Source organism: Empidonax traillii, unplaced genomic scaffold (genome assembly GCF_003031625.1).
Source record: "Empidonax traillii isolate 1590-97213 ecotype Southwest subspecies unplaced genomic scaffold, ASM303162v1 scaffold91:size2966241, whole genome shotgun sequence".
NCBI classification, from domain to species: Eukaryota; Metazoa; Chordata; class Aves; order Passeriformes; family Tyrannidae; genus Empidonax; species Empidonax traillii.
In genome coordinates, this window is record NW_020955284.1 from 2,024,014 (window position 1) to 2,042,271 (window position 18,258).

An 18,258-nucleotide genomic window follows, 5' to 3' on the forward strand; every position below is an offset into this window, starting at 1 on the left:
TGATGTGGAATTCAAATAAAACCATCTCAGGTGTCTGTGGTCCATGTTCTAAAATCTCATCTTGCCTGAATGAGTCAAGGGAAATGTCCCCAAAACTGCACCAACATTTTCTTCAGAATCCAGTTTAACCTCTTAGCCCTGTAGACGATTTAGAAGGAGCTGATGAGATTCTAAGTTTAATACTCTCCAAAACACTGGTGAGATGTGGACTTCTGGAAAAGAAAATTAGTATTTATCCTACTCCTACAGCAGAATGTAATGTTAAGCTTCTGTAGAGCTGCTCACCTCAGGTTCCAGAGGTGGTGTATGATCCTACACTAAATTAATGTTGCACATGTTGTTTTATTTCCTCCACTTCTCAGACAAAACCATGCTGTGGAAGTAGAAGGACCAGAAGCTGAGATACTTCACTGTAAGCAAGAAGCGAGGCTGTAAGTCCAGGCTCCATGTGGACCTGGTGGGACCATCCTCTTCAGGCAGGATGTGAAGGGATTTAGGACTCTGGTCCTTGGTCTCTCCCAGAAGAAGCTGGAGGCTGTGATAAGTATGTGCCAGGAATTTTGTGAGATGGATTGACTCCCTGAGGGGAGTAAGGTGAGATCACAAAATGTGTTTAATTTTATCATAAGTTGCACTCACATTTGGGTCCCAGAGGTGAAAAAGTTTTATCTCACCCCACTAACAGGAGTATTTACCTCTCTCTCGGTTAATGGGAGCTGTATGGATTTTTTATTTCTCTTTTCTCCTAGGAAATGTCAGAACAGTCCAGATTTAGAAATGTATTATTTGACAGCAGAAACAAAGTGCTACCTTGAACCAGCTGTAACAGGTCCTTATTTTTGAGTCATTAAGGTCTATAACTAAGCCATTACCCCACACAGTCACTGATGGAGAGGACAGTTCTTGCCCCACAGTCAGCTCTGTCACTTTGAAGTGTGGGAGTGGAACACAACACACATCAGAGAGATCCCATTTTCCCTGCCTTGTTTGAAACAGGAAAGACCATCCTGGGCTGGCACTTTTTTTGGCAGTAGGGGGTGTGGATGCAGGGTTTTATGGCTTTGCTTCTGGAGTGGCAGGTGGGGCTTATACATTTGCCTGATGTTATTTTTCAGATTCTTTTCCAAGTGGAAGGGGATGTTCAGCCCTGCATGCCCAGTGCAGCTCCAGGGCCTGGGTGTGCAGCACCTGGCAGGACTGGGCCTTGGGATCTCCACAAAATGGAAGGAAAGCAAACAAACAAAATCAACAGATGGAAACCTTCAGATGGAAGGGGATGTACTGGCTATTTATTTAAAGAGCTGTTAAGGTCTAATGGAAATTTTCAAGAAGCATTCCATTTAGAACCTAGCAGAGGTTTATTTAGCCCATATTTTCTGTTTGTTTTCAATCATTTTTCATGGCAAAGAACATTTGCTACCAGTGCTCATCCCAAGCATCTTCAATCGTGTATTCCCTACCATTACCCCGGTTGCTATGGAGACAACTGAGATGCCACAAACAACAGAAAGCTCTTCTGGTGCGGGAACAGCGCTCCAAGGAGAGAAATAACCCTGGGAAACATGATACCTTCCACACAGACATGGAAAATGGGTGAGACCTATGGGACAAACAATGTGCTGGACCCCGAGTCTAAACAAAGTGTCTCCCCAGAGCTGCTCCCCTGCTGCCAGCTGCTTTTCAAGCTGCACAACAGCCACAATCCATATTCCTCTAGACTTGATGCCAAAGAACATTTTCTACCTGGATTTGAATAATGTGAATATATTAATTAAAGTTGATAATGGCTGATAATGATTTCCATCAGCAGTAGAATGTTGCTATATTTATCATTATCTATGAGATCACTGTACCCAACCGTAATTTATACAGAGAAGACTTCAACTAACGTGACTTGCCATCTTAACAACTTTTCTGATAACACCTTTAAAGCCACAGAACGCTGTTTTCTCAGACAATGAGACCCTTGCTCAGTATGGGAAGGAAAGCAAAGAGAGGAGATCAAGCCCCTCAGGCTTTGCTTTGAGCTGCTTGCCCTTGGAAAGGAGTTGACTTTGAGCCTGGCCACTGCACTGGCAAAAATGTAGGGACAATTCAGCACTTGAATATTTGTATTCAAGGGGGGAAAAAGGAGATGACCAGATCCAAGCAAGGAAGCCTCCAAATCCTCACACAGTGACGGATCATTAATGTCTACAACCCAGTGAGGCAAAACTCATAGGACTGCCCTGGTACTATCTTGATCTGGATGTAGGAGGCATTTTTCCTGCTGCTGCTCTGCCTGGGGTCAGTGGGGCTCCTAGTGGGAAAGAACCTTCCAGAAGAAAAATTAAGAGTCAGACACAATGTCAGGCAGTGACTGTGCTTTCATGGTAATATACCCTAAAACCAGCTAAACTACATCTGACTTTAAAATGTCTTTTTTATACCAGGTCACTGCATATAGACATGTAACTGAAAATTCTGGAAAAGAAAAAAAAAAAAAACTCAAAATAAGCATTTTCTATAAAATAGGTCTTAGTGATCTAAAATTCATAAAACATGAATTCATAAAATATGCAAACCAGATGCACTTTTAGCTGCCACAGCCAAAACTCAGAAACATCAGTAACTGACAGACAGAGGTCAAAGAGTTTGTGAAATAAAATAGGGAAAAAGACATCCAGGAACCTCAAAAATCTCTCAAAGCTGATGACATCATTGCTCTTGGTTTCAGCAGACAAGGCTCAAAGACAAAACCACAGGAATCATCTTAAATATTTGTTGTTAAGGTAGATCTAAAGTGATTGTCTGGCACAATGTTAATTACATTGTACAGCAATCAAAACAGAGACGCCGAGTCTAATGAATCCCTACTCTCACCTTTGGAACTGAACTGGAGTGTCTTGTTCACCTCCTTATTAGCCCATAAATATTCTAATTAGGAAGCAACTCCAGATGAATAGGATTAGCAATAAGGACATTTTAGACTAGGTACACAAGAGATACTCAAAACTCTCATGTCTTATCTAAGGCTCTCCTGACATTTATAATCATGTAGAAACGCTAAATTTACATAGCTCTGCCTAATTAGACATGGTTGCAATTATGTTTGTGGGCTTCCTTTTTTTCCTGCCCAAGTATAACTTACACTGTCAACACAGGAAGCAGGAACTGAATAGAAGCTCAGCAAGAAATGAAAGTGTTTTCTGCTATTTATTTTTTGCTGGTTTTAATTTGAAACTCGTATTTCTAAGCCTTTTTTTTTTCCCCTAGATTCCAGGCAAGAAGTGCCTGTTACAGATCCAAGTCCAGATCACTGCTGCTTTACATGTAAAAATGTGCTTTTTTTAGCTCAGCAGCATCTCAAGAGCAGGCACTAAAGCAGGCCAAATTTTGCAAAAGGTGATACATGTTCTGCCTGTAGCAGGTGGGTCGCTCCTGCTCTTGGTGAGAGCAAGAAACAAAGAAACTTGTTTCCTCTTAGGACTGTAAGTTCCCTGAAATTCTCACCCTGCCAATGGATTTTGCTACCTGCCCTGGGGTTTTTGGTTTTCAGTCTCCCTCGCCAGCCTGAGTCTGACATTTCTGCAAGAATCCTGTGTTTGTCTTCCTTGGCCTTCAGAAAGTCGGTGAGAAGCAGGTAATTCATCGTGTACTTCTGTGCAGCAAATGTTGGCATTATTGGGAAGTGATTTGATAAATGATGTGTACATTATAAAACTGAATTTCAATATATTGTCTGTGATGTCTATAATCACAGATAGAGTTCTTTCACCTTAGCTCAAACATAAATCAAGGTAAGTGATGTGAACTCAGTTCGACATGCTAACAGATTTCTCTTTCAGAACTAAATCATAATCGTGAAAGCTCACCCATGTCAGCAGAGTCACCTGCACAGAGCTCAGGCTGCAGCCAAGGCAGGTGGAGACGCCCATACATATGTATAAACCCTTGGGATTGGGATATTAGGGAATTTCCAGGGCAAACATCCACAAATCCTTCTTACTAACAGCTTAACGTCTAATTCTCTCTACTCCTAAATACTTTGTTTATTAGAGAACCAGGATTTTATTTGGCTCCCATGTCATGTTTAAACCTCCATGCAAATGATCACAGACCTGGGTTGGAAGAGACCTTAAAGACCATCTTGTTCCAACCCCCTGTCACAGGCAGCACCACCTTTCACTATCCCAGGTTGCTCCAAGCCCTGTCCAACCTGGCCTTGGACATTTGCAGGGATGGGGCAGCCACAGCTTCTCTGGGCAACCTGTGCCAGGGCCTCACCGCCATCACAGTAAAGATCTTTTTCCTAATATCCATATAAACCTACTGCCTTTCAGTTTGAAGCCATTAAATGCCCCATGCCAGCTGTCACAGAGCTCTTGGCAGCCAGGATGCCTGGTGGCCGAGGTCAGTGGCTCCAGGCATTAAAGAAAAGTGTCTTAGTAAAGGCTCACGAGGAATGAGAAAACAACCAAAGAACAGTATCAAAACCTCCTGTTTCCAGCTTGGAACGTGGGAGAAGTGGAAAAACAACAGTTCTGCTCCAGCAGCTTTATAAAAGCCAAAATTAATCAATTAGAAAACCAAGTCTCTTCCTTCGGCAAACACAAGCGAAGCAGATCACGCAACAAAGTGACCCTCATGAGCACTCCAGGCTGTTCCTGCACAGCCCACATTGGTGACATCCACCAAGGGGCATCCCATAAGCCCAGCTGCAGCCTTCCAATGAATGTTACACTCAGGCTCCACTGAGCTAAAGAGCTCAGAGCATGTTCCTGAATATCTGCATCTCAAAGGATGCAACCAGCACGTTTCCTTTGGCCATGAAAAGCTTTCTTACCAAGTTTTCTGATCAAGGATTGCACTGGTCAAGACAATCAGATCTGAAAGCCTACGATGACAGCCCAAGGACCTGGAACAAAATCAATAACCATACAAACACCATCCCATCCTCTGCTCTGCTATATTTAAGATCAATCAATGCGCATAAACGACTAGTGCCAGGCACATCTGCACTAGTCTAGCACATAATCAACTTTGTCTTGTCTCAGCTTAATATAATTTTCCACCATATTAGCAGTCTTTATGATATCCTGTCTTTTCAAATAGACATAATTCAGAATCACTACATAGTTCAATTGGATTATTTGAGTCGCACACAGACCCAGACTCGCACACTCACACACAAATCCACTCTCGGTGACAACTTCTCTTCACTCCACTGCAGTTGGCATTACAACCATGTTTAAAGTGTTTGCAAGGAGGTGACAACCGAGGCCATAGCCAGCTTTTACCGATACCTCTGGCAGAAAAATGTCTGTGGATGTATACTTAGCAGACTGGGAAAAGAAATGAACAAACTTATCAAATGCCATGCTGAAGCATCCATTAAAAACTGCACACACTTTTAATGACTTGGGTGAGGGTTGCTGTTGCATAAATTTATTTAACGTTAATGTCCCTAGTTTGCTGTAAATTTCACACTGTGAAATTACCAGGGCAGTTCTAATGGAGCTGAAGCCTCCAGCTGCACTCTATGATAAAGGAGGAAATAATTATGAATTCCTCTGGGAAGCCAAAGAAAGTCAAAGATCTCCTTCGAAACTGCTCCCAGCTGAGCTGCTCATCAGCCAGCTGAGGAGGTGCAGAGCTGCTCCCAGCACCGGGAGAAGCGGGATGAGCAGGACGCTCCCGCTGACGACGGCTCTGCCATCAACTGACATTTAATTTGGAAGGATTGAAAGCTGGTGTCTGCAACAACTTCTGCCAAGAAACATTATGAACAGTCAAGACAGAGCATGAAAGTGGTTTTATGTTCCAAGTTCGGATGATACTGTGTAATTTTACATCTAATCACCTAGTGCGAGACGTAACCAGCACACACACAGCTCCAAGAGCGTGTGCCTGAAGCTCTGACAGATGCCTGTATCATGGGAGGATGCTGCACTGTGTGAGTTGTTCCATCTAGAATGGCATTCTCTATAACTCTTTGAATCCAGAGCTTACAGCCTTTGCCAGAGTTTACAACAAGAGTGAAAAAATGATAAAAACAGTAACTGCAGAAACTCCTTTGTGCCACTCTCCTTAATGTTCTATCCCTATAAATGTATCTTCCTTTCATTTATGTTTCTCCCTTGTACCTCCGTGTTCCTTCTCCCCATCACAGACTGCCCTGGACAATGGTGCTCTCCCTGCAGCGGGAGAGCCCACCTGGACATTGAGCAGCTGGGGAACACCTGGAGACCCCACCCCTGCCTCCTCCCCACTGCCACGCTCCTTGCCTGGCAGTCAGCATCCTCCCTTTGGTCAGCTTTGAATTCAGACCCAGTCACGAGCAATCCAATAATGGCTCAGACTGCACCTCTGAAATGATAAAACACCTCATTCCTGGTAAAGGATTCAGAAAAATGTAAGAAACAAAGCCACCTAATGGAGCAGACAGGCAGTATTTATTCAGTTGCTCCCTGTGCGTCACTCACAATAACATCTTGCAGTGTACTTCAGGCTTGTTTCCCAAGAACAAATATAATTCTTATTTATAATGCAACAAAGGATAAAGCAAGTTTCCTGATTCTGATAAGTGACTCTCTGATTATTTCTTCAACAAAAACCGTCACGTCTTTCAGATTATTCTTTCATGTTTTATTCTGGTTTGGAACAGAGACGGCACAGACTCTGTGCCTTGAGTGGCTTCATTTATTTTCTTATTTATAAAACCAGGGACCCACCAGAGAACACTTCAGTGGTACTTAAGGACTTTTGAACACCGGATTGAACCTCGTGGACTGGACTTGCAGCGGGGTGTAACCAGCACAGGACTACAGTGATTGTCCCCCTTTATCAGGTAACTGCATCCTGTGGGATGGCAACGTGTGGGTGGCGTTATCCCCGCGGATCGTGACATAGTCCTCTCCTGGAATAGCAATCACAAGGCTTTCCCAACAAGCACCAAACCAAAGTGCTGCTGGGAAGCCTGTCAGCTCCTGATGCTGGCTTGATGCTCCAAAATGGGGTGAAAAACGTGAAACAAAATGTGATCGCCTGCCTGGACTTTCTGCTTGCCTTTAAAATTTCTCTACAAACAAAAATGTGCCGTATTATTTGCTGTGTCTTCTTTTATGGTAGTTGTCACCATGCGATTTAGAAAATCCAAACGTACTAAGAATGGGATTTTCTGTGTCAAAATGTCCCATTGAAATTCAAACACCTCCTTCTCACAGTCTGTGCAACACTGCGAAGCAAACAGGGCCTGGACCTTATTGGGAAAAAAATCCCCAAACAAATGTTGTGTTTATGTAATGATGTATTTATTTAGGGCCACTTCAAACGGATACAGCTGGTTAGACTTGAAAATAACTGCATGTGAAAACGCAAACAATAATTTATGGAACTTAAAATGAGTTTTCGCAAGACGTTTTGATGCATTTTCCTTGAACGCTCCCCTGCACATCTGGTTATGAAGTCTGCAATTTAACCTTCCTTATTTCCTACGGAAGTTGGATGGCAAGCACTGTGACTGTGTCCCTCTCCAAATTGCCCTGGTACAGCATCTGGGGTCAGCAGAGTAAAGCAAAATCCATTTCTCAAACGTGTCAGTCAGCCTTTGAAGATGCTGCTACTGCAGGCAATGGTCACTCTGAGTTACATTAACAGCTCTTATTGCAAACAGTGGAATTAGTTTTCAGAAGGACATCCCTAAATACCCATTTTGATATGGTTGGATGGTAGCAGTGGCAGGGACCATATAGAGAGCCGAAGGGGCCTGGGGATGAAAACTGGTGGAGAATTTTCTGACAAAGTGGGTTTTCATCAGAAGACGCTGAGTGAAACTGTTCCCAAGGACGGGCACTTGAAACCTCTCCCTCACTTGGAATTTATTTTTACATTGCCAAAGAGTCCCTTTTAAAATGGTTTTAATGGTCTGAGCTAACTTTGACGAAAATTGATCTTTTAAAATGTCAAACATCATTTTAAAAGACCAATATCAATACGACATTTTTGCAGCTATTAAAACAAAAATGCTGATTCTCTCCAGATTTTTTTCTTTTTTTATGACTGGCAATTACAATTTTAAAAATTCATTATTTTATCCCAATCTTGTGGGGCATTTCCTGCCTAATCAGAATAATCTACATAAATGATTGCTGATGCTTCAATCTCTACTCCGATGGATAGAGCTGACAGATTCTGCAGCTTTCTACTTTAGGGGTTCTTAGGAATGTGGCCAAAGGAGCTGCAGGTGGGCTACCTACCCAAAGAACCATCCAATGTCCTGCAGGTTTCCCTGGTCTTCAGGCTATTTTACCAGCACTAGTGGAGTTTGTTCAACTGCTCTGTCAAGAGCTGATACCCTGAAGTCACACAGGTGTCCTGTGCCTCTCCAAAATGCTGTGGTGGAAGCTGCTCATCTGCAGGGCAGATTTTCTGATGATGCAGAGCACCAGTAACCCTTCCAAATTTTCTCTTTCTGCTCAAATATGCTTTCTTTCAAAACACATCTAGCTGCTGATTTACAAGCAAATACTGTTCATTACCTTCTCTGTCAAATATCGTGTCTTCTGATATCAAGCATTAAGGGGGGGTGGTGAAATGCACATAATTTACAAGTCTAGTAACGCATTTCCCATCACACTCCTCTGCATCGCCATGGCCACAAAAAAGATGGGATCAGCCAAGATGAAAGCATTTTCAGGGCTGAAGTTTAATGGCTAAAATAATTGCAGAAACATACATATCTCCAAAACAAACCACTTCCAGAATGAATAATGCCTGGAGTATCCCCTCATCTCCTACTTCACTCCACATCAGTACAAGCTCCCCTGTGAGCAAAACACATGCAATATATGGTAGGGTATTTCAGCCCCAGCAGATCTCTGTGGCTGGGCCAGCTCCCCTCTGCTGCAAGCAAACCACAGGGTTTGCACAGAGCTCAAGAGAGAAAGATGCTGCTCTTCAGACCTCTCTGAAATTCACCTTCAGCAGGTGACCACACCACTTCCTTGGCAGGCATTTTATTTGGGATGTGGTGGGTGGCAGCAAGCCCTCCCTTTAGAACAGCAGGCACCTACCAGAAAGGCTGTCCAGTTCTACAGGAGTCACTTGCTGTTGACTTGCAAACCCTGATTCCTATCCTCAGGCAGCAGAAATCAGTCTGGCCAGTTTATCTCCATTTGAGCATCTGCCCAAACCTTTAATTGTTAAAACAAGGTTTTTCCTCATAAACTCAGATGAATTCCATGTCAGTATGAATGTGAAACTACAATCTATTTATTTTTCAGAGAGCTGTATAAATAAGACTGGAAAGACCAACTTATTGAACGTCTGGATAACATGAGTCACTGCATTTTTATGCAATTAGTTCCCCTTCTAAATTTGAGCCATCAGATTTGAGGTCACTCACTATGTGACCTGTTTACTTTAACTGAAAACTACATTTATTTTTCTAGAAAGGCATTTGGAACAGAAAGCATTTTAAGTGCAAAAAATGAATAGCTTGAATAAAACATGATTGTACTGACATGTACTCTACTTAATGAGGATTTCTTACATGAAATCCCCACAATCTTTTAAAAATTAGAATAACAGAACAACAATAAAAGGAAAATATTTAGCCTAAAAATTAGGACAAAAAAATGGTGGGGTTACCATGACAAAAGAACAAACTGCCTCAGTGCTCTGGCTCTGCTGCTACGAGTTCCTAGATGCTTTAATGTGCAATTCTGGGAAAAATAACACACAGCTCTGTCCTGCCTGCACATGACACTTTGCTGGCCTTATCCACAAGACCCTCTCTCAACCTGCAGTGAGTGGAGAATAGCCCAAACCTCAGTACCTGATGTTGTGATTATTTATAGCCACTCCAGCAATGCTCGGAGGTGTCTAACAAGAACAGTTCTGCCCTTCAAAGAGCCACCTCCTGCCACCTTTCTGGTTACTAATTAGCACAGAACTCAAGGAAATAGATAGTATTCACGGTGCAGAACAGCAAACTCCCACATTTTGGTCCCTGTGCACACATTTGTGTCTTTTTGGAAGTATTACATCCTCAGCAACTACATATTCCATGATCCTGACACTGTTCCAGATGGGAAGTACTATAAAGACATTAGATGTATCAGCATTTAAATTATATTTTACAAAGCCTGTAATAGCCCCTCCATTGTTTACAATGACAACTATCTATTTTAAGAATATTTCAGAATACAAGGCTCTGTATCTGGTTTTCTGACAGTCACATTCCTTTGCATTTAAGCTGCCTTTTTCTTATGCTCAGTTAAGAAAAGTCACTGCTGCAGGCTGAAACATCCTGTAAACTCACTCATGCTGTGGTAAATGTGTCCATGATAATACTCAAGTAAGAAATGCCGCCAAAGATGCTCATAGGAATGAGCTCTGCAATGAAAAAAAGTAGTATTAGGTCTAAGAAGAAAGAGTTAACAAAATCTCTCTTTAAAATGCTAATAACAGACAATGGTCTGTGGATAAGTTAATTAGTGGAGCCAGCTTGTGTTTAATTATTTCACTTGACCTGGTGCTGATTTAGACAATAATCCCTTTAGAGAGGGGAAGGGGCTGTTGGAAAGTATGTGATGTAACAGAAGAAAAACTTTAAATCTGCCTGAGCTGAGCAGGTAGTCTTCTATCTGAAATTGGAATGATACACTCTTCTCCACTGTAAGACAAGCTCAAATAGAAAAAGAAATGCAGGTCTGAACCAGAGAGATTATGCTAAGGACCTGGTGAGCTTTCCATTCCGATACTTAACTTTTTTTTTCCTCCTCCCTATTCAGCTGGGATTTTACCATTGAATAATGTATAAACCAACCCCACAGTAGTCAGAGGTGGGATTTCAAGAGCAACTTGAAACAAGTGCAACCAGACTGTACCAGAACTCTCTGAACATATCAAAATGTGTGTGAAGAAACAAAAGTGTCTATAGACTATCAGTATATGTGGAATTTTCTTATAGGAGAGGCTCTGAAGATTTCCATATTTAAAAAAAAGGGAACTGATTAGGTGGGGTATCAGTCCTATTCTTGCTCAGGCTCTATAATTGGATCCAATTAAACTCAAAGCTTTGTTTTATCTAAGTAGTTCAACCCCAAATCATGAAGCTTCTCAATTTGGTAACATCTCCTCAATAGCTCACCCAAATATGAATAAGAAGTCATTACAGTGTCACACATGAATCAGTACAATCATCTCCTCCAGAGGCTCCGGCATCAAAATGCTCACAATATTTAAAGGAAGCCAGGTGTGTAAAGAGAGTCTAAGCCAAATGGGAAAAAGAATTAAAGAAACAAACTATGAGCTACTCTGGCAGACAGCAAATAGTGTCATATGGACTGCCTGAGTGGGAGGAAATTCTTTGTTTCAGTCAGGCCAGGACTCACTGGTGGTGGAATCAGATCCACGGGAGATAGGAACTGGCTGTGGGTTTACATTTACGCTCCAGTTCTCTCTGTTGTGTGGTCAGAGGATCCTCCTGTCCTCTGCATCTTCAGAAAGGACACACAGTGCACTGGGACTGCAGCTGAAAAACTGCACAGAGCAACCAGACCAATAAAAGCAGCCCCATTGTTCTGTTTGTTCCTCTTTATTAAAAACATAACCTGATGGGGAATGAAATGCCCTAGGACAGGATGGGGCCAGGATGAGTGCAAGCTGTGCAACACAGATCCCACAGCTAGGCTGAGCTTACACAAAGTCGCAGTCAACCTGTGCCAACACAGTCTCACAATTTGTACAACCAGTTGATCTCCACCCAATTACACTTTTGTCCTGATCACCTTGCTGTTGAATTTTTTGAGGAGTTAAATACCATGGCTGTTTTGCTGTCTATTCATAGGGCTCCCACAGGTTACAAGCTATTACCAGCCTCTTTCTTTGGAAAGCTCTTTTTTTCTTTAAAAGTTTCTCTTATCATCTCCAGACACTATTTTTTTTTTTTTTTTAGTAAAACACATACTCATGCAATTCTCTTCCAAGGCCCATGGCTCAGAGCCCTTCCTCTATCTGTTTTACTGTCCATCTACTTATCAGGCTTTTTCAAAGGAAAAGTAATCAAAAAACACTTTGCATACACAGGAGCTCTAAAACTGATTAGCAGCTTTGCATTTAGACAGTTGCAGCAATCACGCAGAAGGCCAAAAGGTACAAATTGTTCTAGAAAATCCCATCAGAAAGAAACACAACCACTTATTTGAGAAACTCAGGGAGACATATTCCTTCCAGGAACTGTAAAAAGGCTTCAGAACCACCACTATTCCCTTCTTAATTGAAACAAAGGGTGTGATTTCTATGATAGGGCGTCACTCACATCGTTCCCATCCTGCAACAAGGGCTATGAGGAATCCATTAAGCAGTGGTGGACCAAAAGTGCTCAGAGCAGACTCAAGCCCTCCCCATCTGCTAACTTCTGGTATCTCAGATTACTACAAGTGGCCCTCCACTGAGTGCACAACACACTTCCAAAGGCACTAAACAGGGTTAATAAAATGAATCTTCTTCACTGATGAGTGGTAGTGCTCCTCACCATAATTTGCTGAAAAAGGTCATTCTTGTCTGTAATGAGAAAATGAAATGCATGCTGGAATGACGGAGCAAACTCAAATCAGTCCCACGTACAATGTAGAAACATAAACCAGAATCCAGCATAAATCTACTGGCTAAATTCAGCTTATGGCTAATCAGCTCTTCCTTTGACAGGATATGCTGCTGTGGAAATGGGATAATTTTATAACTGAATAATTTAACCAGTTTTATCTTTAAGTAATGATTTCAGGCATATTAATACATAAAGCTTCCAGTATTTACATTTTCGTTACATGGCCCTGAAAAATTACAAGGTATCAGGGATAACGGAGTATTCAGTGATAAATGACGTGTACAGAGTGGCTTTCATCCCTCAGAGTGACTTTGCGCTCCACAAATCCCTGGCATGGCACGTGGCAGCCAGGCAGACAGCGAGGCCAGAGCACCAGGGCAAACTGCTCCTCAACAGCAGAGGGAAACTGTCACACACATCAGGGCCAAGGCTGGGAGGGACAACTAAAACACAGCCTGACAGACGATGCTAAAGTATTTTACCTGCTTATCCCTGCTAAGAATCCTGTAGTTTATGCCTGTCTCGAAGACATGTTCCACAAAGACTCCCAATCACTATGTGAGCGCTGTGAGAAGTGGAAAAGCCACTTACCCTAGAAGTCTGTTACAGTCCTTCATCATCTCAGTCACTGGAAAACACTTGGGAGCCTGCGAGTCTGGAAGCTAAATACAGGGGCTTGTGGTCCAAGTTCATAGAAATGGATGTGCCTCACTGGCAAAATAATTACTAATCCCTCACTCTTGTTCTTCTCCTTTGAGTTCAGCTGCAGAGGCATTTTTCTGCAAATGTTTTAATGCAGAGATACAGGAAGTTCATCTTTAAAAGCAAGATACTCAGCAGAATCTAACAACCTTGTTTTAGTTCTCCTCTGGAAGAAGTAATGAGAAGAACATGAAAACCAGAATCCCTCTCACTTTAAAGGACTCCTGTAATAGATACAAACAGCAAACACGGTGGATGCTTGATTGTGCTTGTCAGAAGGTGACATAGTCGCACCAATTCTGCATTACTCCTCACTGCTCCTTGGAGATGGCTAATCTGAGTGAGGAAAATGGGAACAGAAGCTCTCAGGATGCACTCAAGCCATTTAGATGTCACTTTTCCTCATTCTTTGTATTTTGTCAGTACACATACACAACTGATAATCTGCCCAGGTAAACTCAAGTATCACTCGTGTTGTGTGGGATCCTTCAGCCTCATGGTGCAGCAGATGTTCCTCCAGCCCTGCCCAGAGCAGGAGATGCAGCTTTGCAGAATATCACAGATATTCAGTGAGGAGAAATAATTAACACTGGCAATGGTAACAGAGAACAGAGTAAATTCCTGTAGTTGTATTCCAGGGGTGGAAAAAAGGATCGAAAGGTGCTGGACTATCCTGTCAGAGGATAGTTTCCTGGTACAGAAAACCACACTCAGCCTGAGTTACCTGTTGGCTACACTTAGAGTATTGTCTGGTTGGAAAAGACAAATCTAGATTAAATCCACCGTATTTGGGTTATCTCAAACTAGTGGAATGCTCTCTATGGGAATGTTTCACAGCAGTCTCAATGGCTAAACTAATTCCTCTCACCAGTGCAATGCCTTGTTTACTCCCAGCCAACATCTGAATGAAGGAACATGGAGGTTTTTAAAAGCTATTGCAATGACCTGGAAATAAATGTCCCCAAAATAGTTACTGCAGATGGTAAAATCCAATCCCAGCTCAGTGTTAGGAGGAGCAATGTACAGCTGTTTGTTTGGTTTTTTTAACATAACATTTCTAATTTCTGATTTATCAGAAATGCCTAGTTGCACCAAAACCAGAGTGCTGGAAAATAAATCAACTGTCTCTGCTAATAAGAAGAACTTCTCCTCTTCTCCATAAAAATCCTGCCATTTCATTCATAAATAAAATAAGCCTCTAAGTCAGTTGTTGGCAGGCTCTCCCTTTTATCTTTCACTCACTTGAGAAGGACTAGCAACATCATGCTTTCGGAAAGCCAAGTGCAGTAATCATAGAATCGGATTTCATGTATTTTTAAAAGCATTTGCAGCAGCAGAGATCCAATCACTTTTAAGAGAAATACAAACACAGAGAAATTTGGAAGGAGCAACTCAGAGCTCCTGACTGCCTTCATTTCTCCAGCACCGATGAATGTGCTGGGAAGGGACTCTTTTCTAAAGGACATCTCAAAAAGTTAGCAACATTACACTACAAGCACCGCAGAGCCAAAATACTTATTATCTCAAATAAGCCTGGATGACATTTGAGATGTCTCAACAATTACTGGCCTGCCAGCAGAGAGTGGGATCAACCACCTGCTTTACTCTCATTCCTTTTTCTTTCCCCTCCTGCTTGCTCAGAGTCCGTGTTCATAAAATATTTAGGGGAAGCTCTTCAGAGGATGATATTGCCCACACTATACCCCCAGTGCAGGTTTACTGTGCTACTGAGACGGATATTCTGCCACAGGAGAAATCAAAATCGGTGATGGAGTTGAATTACTGCACCAGGAGCACCATCAGACTGACAGTCTGGGCTTGATCCCACCTGGGACGCTGGGCTGAGAGACAGCGGAGAGAAAGAAGTAACACACGGAACAGAGCTGGTCCCTTATGCAAGGTTACAGGGAGAAATGTCACCTTTCAGAATGGAAAACAAAAATATGAATGTTCTGCCTGTTTCTGAGACCCTTTCTTAAGTCTTGTAACTTTCTTCCCAGTGGAAAAAAATCCAAAACAACTCGGTGAAATGTGGAATTCAGATGTGCTGCTAAATGAAACCATCAGTCAGGCAGTGTCTCCTGCAGTACCACCCATTTCTGCAGCAGCCTGACATAAATTAAGTCAGCTACCATGGTCCCTTCTTACCCTTGAACTTTGCCACAACCTGTTCATCTCATATGTTCACAGCCTTCCCTATTAATCCACGTATTTTGTGCTCCCACCACTGTATGATCTTTCCCACCCAATTTCATTAAATCAGCTAAAGATTTCCTATGCTGCCCTGATGTTTTCCTGCATTACAGCAAGATTCTGCTTTTAACCTTCTCATCGAAGTCTGGCTGTCTGAATGTACTTTTGAACCTCTGATGCCCTCTAAATCCCTGTCATTTTCCTTTTTAGTTCAAGGGGTATGTGTTCCTTTGTTCCACCTTTGGCATTTCTCACCCTTAGGCATCCAGGCTTACACCAGGCTGTTGCTAAACTGTCCTCCTTTAATAATTTTTATGAAGTGCAGTCCAATTATCTTTATCTTCCTTGGGGATCCATTCAATTAAGCACAGTCATGACGAGTGAATGGACACAAAGCTTTGTAACCATATTTACACCCAGATTAACGGGAAACAGGTAAGATAACTCTGAAGCCATCAATATTTCAATACTTTGGCTTTTGATTGTGCTATCTTCAGTGCCAGGCACATTCAGGAGAGACCAGCACAATTTCAGAGGCTGAGTTTTTAATTTCCTCCTTGATTTGTGGAAATGATGATTTAGAAACAGCAGCAAAAACACATGACTATCTTAAAATAGTCTCCTTGCAGGTTAAACAAAACACTTCTTGTGACACAAAACAATCTGGAACACTGCATCCAGTTTGTTCTTTCATGGACTGAAGGTAATGGAAACCAGCAAAGAACCAGTATTTAAGCGGAGATGCTGAGAACATCAGGAAATCTCATTTAATGAGCATGCAACAGAAATGCTGAGCTAGAAGTAGCAGTTCTGAAGTGACTTTTCTCCCTCCTGAAAGAGAAATGCTGGATCTGGAACATGGACCTGTCTCTCAGATATGGAATAGCTCTGGCAATTATTTTCACACCTGCTTTGCAATGCAGAAACAAAGGAGAAGGGTCCAATAGAGACTGAAAACCTGCTCCTGTATCACCACAGCTTAACGTAATCGTGTCTCAGGCACTGATAAATGTGTCAATAAGCTTTTGGAGAAATAACTGGTATCCAGGGAATTTATCTTGGTTGTAGTAGTTTCAGCTGAATAGGTCAGATTTGTTAACATTTTAATTTACACAAATCTGCATTCCAAATACTGCTCTTCGGCTCCTTTTCCTAACGACAAGAAAATGTCAGCAGCAAACCCAAATTTACTCCTCTAATAGCTTTCTCAAGATTTCAGGAAAAACAAACAAAAACAAAAAAACCAATCCGTGATACAGTAATGTGAGTGTTTAAACACATTTTTCAATTTAGATGCAATATAATTTTATGTTAATAACCCAGAAAGTTTTGCCAATTCCAGATGTAATCCTGATAGTAGCAGAGAGAGCTGGGAATGAGCATGTCCCATAGCTTCAGGGCAGCCCCAGGATTGTGCCCAGAGCTGGTTGTTTTGCCTCAATCCAAGTGTCCCTTGCCCAACCTTCTACTCAGCTTGGGACACTCAGCACCGTATTTCCATATCCAGTGTGCCAGCTTCGATTTAGTTTTAACTAAACCTGAAAAAAGATGCCTATTCTGCCTTATCCTTTCCCCTTAATTATCACCTGCCTCTCTTTTCACCTGATTTGCTGAGATTAAAACCCATCTCCCACCAAGATATCCCAATCTGTGTTTCTGAAATTATTATAAACCGGTGATCTTTCTCTACCTGTAAAGCCCTATGTTAACATGCTGGCCCCCACTGATGTCAGGGGGGCAATAATAGCTCTTTCATTTCCATAAAATCAGCATTTTCCTGCCAGAATTCCAATTTCTCCTCTGAGTACTCTGCCACCGTCCCCCCGAGGGCTGCCAGCAATCTCTCCAGCTCTTGCTTCTCCTCTTCGACTGCAAGCCCGCCGCAGGCTTCAGCACTGCTTGGGATAATCTACCTGCTTAAGATTCAGCTAACTTCTAAATAAAAAGAGTAGGGAAAGGTCAAATCTGCCCTAGGTTGTGCTTGCAGAGTCTGCCACATCAGGTGGGAAGGAGCAGGCGCTGGTGCTCCTCCTGCTCCCCCAGCTCTGCTGCTTGTCTTCACATCTGGAAGGCTCTCTGCTCGCCTGACCTTCTCCTTGGAAAGCTCTTTCCCACAGTGTCTCCCCCCTGGGTCAGCCCTCCCTGAAACAGTGCCGAGGGGAAGCCCCAAACCTGTGCCAGCCCCTGCTCCCATGTGGTCCTGCTGGCTGCCCCGGGGCTCACCGCGTGCTGCCGAGCTGCTGCCGGGGCTTTCATCTGCTCTCAGCAGCTGCCTTTGGGATTCCTCCCAAAGCTGCTCTGAAGCAAAAAAAGCGGCCCCAGAAGTGGGAATAAAAGGGGCACAAACCCTGGCAGAGAATGCCTGTTGACTGGAGCCTGGCAGAGCACTCAGCAGTGGGGCCAAAAGCTGCTGGGTTGATGAGCATGGGAAAAATCTCTAAGGTGGTGGAGGTTTCACCCCTCTCAGTTGAGGGTCCCAGAAAGGAAAGCCATGCACCAGCCTGCATGTGGGAACTCCTGCTCGTTCCATCCCTGCCATCAGGGAAGGAAAGGAGAGAAAGGAGAACAAAACCAGTTTCTGGTGCCCTCTCTCAGAAACGCAGCATGCTGGGCTCTCCCAATATGGGTTTTACTGGACTTGTTACCTCTGGGGACTGCCTGAACAAAAGATCCTTCCCATCATTTAGTTAACCAAGACTCCCCAGGTGCATTGAACAGGTGACACTCCCTGACTCGCACAGTCCAAAGGGGAATAAAATAGAACTTAAGTT

General features: G+C 42.8%; 1 protein-coding gene across 1 annotated transcript in view; it reads right to left on the reverse strand.

Moving 5' to 3' along the window:
- The window catches only part of CDH4 (cadherin 4), a 421,930-nt gene that overhangs the window by 59,337 nt on the left and 344,335 nt on the right, over window positions 1–18,258 (reverse strand). The window lies entirely within an intron of this gene.